Consider the following 3,707-nt stretch of genomic DNA (forward strand, 5'->3'; position numbering starts at 1 on the left):
CGGGGCTGGGGGCGATTTCAGGAGAGCATTAGCTTCCCGGCATGATCCGGGTCCTTCATCCCAGGGGTGGCAAGCTCTGGGTTCATCAGTGGTGCCCGGGAGATGCTGAATCCCCATCTGTCACCTGCCCGGCAAAGGCAGGCTGGTGAAAAAGGGATTTCAGAAAGATGACAAATCCGGTGCATTCGATGCAGAGCAGAGTGATTTCTAGGAAGTTCAGGTCATCACTGAGTAATTTGTTTTTCACATCACAGGTTGTTCTCTGAGTTTTGGTTTTACTTTAATTTCTGTGAAACTTTTCAGAAGCACAATGGAGATAAAAACCCTTATGACTTGCTGAAATAGTTCTGCACTGATGGCAGAGAGTAACTTCTGTACCGGTGCCGGACAGCTCTCTCTCTCCAGCCCTTGAAAAGGTATTGGCCTTGCTAGCCCTATCCTGTAGGAAAATGCATGGGTTTTCTGACAAAGATCGTTGCATTTACTTCTGCAGAGCTGACTTCAGCATCATTTTGTGCAGCCTAAATCTGTGCAAGTAGACTCAGGTCTCTATCTGTTTTTGAAAGAGTAAATGCAAAAGAAATGCAAAAGATGCAAAGAATGGCTAAGGTCTGTCTCAATTTTGCCAGGTTTTTTTGTGCTTTCACAGCACTTCCTTGATTTCCAGCAGGCTTTAATCAGTATTTCAAACTCTTTCAAGTCTATGTATTTATTAAAGCCTGGGGTTGCTTTTTCCACTGGTGTGGCACATCCAACTGACATTACAAGGAATGAGCATGCTCAAACTCTCAGCGGGTTCAAAGTGCTGCCTTGTCCCTGAGCTGCTCTTATAGCACCTTCAGAGACACCTCCGTCCTCTGCACCGTCTTGTTCTGCTTAACCAGGGCTCTCTCTCCGTGCTTTTCTCCAGTATTTGCATCGCACTGGGAGAGGTGACCCTCCTTTGCATGACTTAAATCCCTCTCGTGCCCGCGCACCCTTTCCGTCTGGAAAAAGCGGGTGGCTAGTTTTGGCAGAACTGTGCCGCACCAGCTCCCAGTTTCATCAGGAGCATATTCTTCTCTTCCCTTTGCATGAGCAAGCTGCAGACCTGGGTAACTGACTGGGTGGGTAAAACGGAAAAAAGAAAGAAAAAAACTTCCAACAACCACTAACTCGAAAGCCACAAGCTTTTGAAACTGAGCTGGGATTCTTTTGTTTTCTGATTATGCTACTGTGCTGAAGATAAGGGACCACTCATGCATATGCGATCTGCATGTATGAATGTGAGAGACGGGTGCATTTTTTAAATGCTTCCTGTCATAGGTGTGGTTCTCTCTCTCTCTCTTTTTAAAACTTTACTGCCCTAATGTCAACCAGCCTGTTGTAATCGCCAGGCTCAATAAACCCAGGAGCAGTCTTGCTGAACCAGCAGTACTGTCTTGCCTCCCAGAGCACAAGGCACATTTACCGGAGCCTTCCCTGATCTGCCGGGTTGTGCTCAGCTATCTTGACCTACAAGCCTCCTAATTGACCTGGTGCCATCCCATAGTCCTGCCACATTTTGACAAACCTCAGGATCTTTTGGCTTCCAAATCAATGGCTTTCTGTTGCACATGCCTCTGGCAAATGCAGCTTCCTCTACAAAGCACGTTTCTTGGTATCTGTTAGCAGCCTAATGAGAGGGACATGAACATAATTTCTCCCTTAGGGTAGTTGTGTTGGCTTCAATGTATTTATTGAATGAGAAATTTTGACCCATTTTGCTTTGCTGTATCTATCAAATGGGGAGAAAAAATGACTGAACATGACCCAAGCGAAAAGTGGCTTAAAATCCCCCACACCCTTTCACCCTTAAAGATTTGTGGGGGAAAAAAGCCTTTTACCTCTGACACATGCTATTCCCAGCCTTAAGTTGTATGCATTTTTCAAAACAAGTATCTGCTGTAAAAAAACAGATATGCAGCTTCTTTGGAAATGTGTTGAAATGCAGTTAGCTCAGGCGGTGCTTTGGATCTGTTTCTAGAGCTACCCCAGTGACACCATTTTTCTTCTTGGTTGGTCTTTGCATCTGTAAGCCATGAAAAAAAAAGACGTTTCAACTGATTTAAATGCATGGAGTTAGGAATCCTACCAAAAAAAAGCCCACTCCAGACTATGTGTTTCCTTTTCAGGAAAAGCTTTTGCTCCTTTCAAGATCTGTTGGGAACAGAATAACCTACAGAGAGTTAATAGCAGGGCAGTCCAGAGGCTGATCATCACATGGTGTGGTTGCAGGACTGCTCTTTGGGGGGCTCACTGAAGCTCATGGCTGGAGCACTGTTTTATACTTGCCCAATAGGCACTGCAGCAAGGGAAACACTTCATGGGCAAAATGACAGGTAAAAAGCATCCTGCCACTTGGCAATTAGAGCATTTGTGTGTACAGTGTTTAATTACACACAGTTAGTCCAGTGGTTTCAAAGAGTGTGGATCTTGCCCCTCTACTAGAGGGAAAGCTTGCTCCCCGTGAAGAGTGTCGGGGCAGCCAGGGCATGAGTTGCTGCCAGTTTCCTCCTAAAGCTGTAGTGAGCAAACCTGATTGACTTACTGAAGGAATGTAATGTACTTGGCCCCCTCAAAGCCCCACATGAAACATTCAGAGAGATGTACAGTGCAAATAATATTTCATCCTGTACCCTCCATTGAAGAATGAGGGGGTTTGAATTAACTACCTGCTTCACATAGCTTGCTGGGCCAACTTGAACTCTGACTTAGAATTTCTGTGCAAAAAACAGTTCAGAGCCATAATTAAATTGCTTCTACTGAGACCGCAACTCTTTGTATTGTTTTATTCATGTTTTCTTCCCCCATGATAAAGTATGAACAGCTATGTGAGATGAGAGGAAAGAAATGTGCTAGGTAGCCCATTTTACATCATTGAGGAAACCTCTGGAGTCCAAAGGACTGTCCACTGTGACATGATGGGCCTGCAGAAAATCTCTCATGTCCTTTCTCCACATGGACATTTTACTCTGTCACGAGGTACACTGATTTCTCATGGGGCCATCTGCATCACAACATCATCCACCAGAAGCCCTAGAGGGACAAGGTGTGTGAAAGGCAACACAATCTGTTAAGTAATCTACGGTTTTGCTTTGGCTTATACTTTCAGCAGGACTTTTTCAGGTCCTGAGACTTCCGCTTGTCCATGAGCTCAAGAGCCCAGCCTCAGAGCTGAGGGATCACACTGATGCTGGGGCTGCAGCCATGTGAGCAGGCAGCTGGGGGTGGTCCTGAGAGACTCATGTCTGGCATGAGTCAGTCTCATGTTGATGACAGGACACCACTGCATTTTTTTTCCCTGAATTCATCAAAGATCACTATTTGTCATTTCTTTGCATTCCCACCCTGGACAGGAGGGCGCTATTCCAGGGCCACACAGATAAGTGCAGGAACACGTGGGGAGCCCAGTCTGTTTGCAGGAGTTTTGGGAGAGAGGTGCCCAATGGCTGGGATGCCTGTTGGGATGATCAATACTACAGTGTGTTATCTGCCAGTGCTGTCATTCTGTTGGTGGGAGATGTGTGTCTCTTGATGATGGGGAAGAGCTGTAGATGGTTCAACTTTTAAGCCCTTGGCTTTTGCCAATGGAGGTAGATGTCTTTATGTTGCTCTTCAGTGTTTATGGCTCTGCAGGTGACCGTAGCCTTGTGATTTCTCGGGCATTTATGGCTGGAAAGCCTGAA

The sequence above is a fragment of the Neopelma chrysocephalum genome, unplaced genomic scaffold (genome assembly GCF_003984885.1).
Source record: "Neopelma chrysocephalum unplaced genomic scaffold, ASM398488v2 Primary Assembly neopelma1_42b, whole genome shotgun sequence".
NCBI lineage: Eukaryota > Metazoa > Chordata > Aves > Passeriformes > Pipridae > Neopelma > Neopelma chrysocephalum.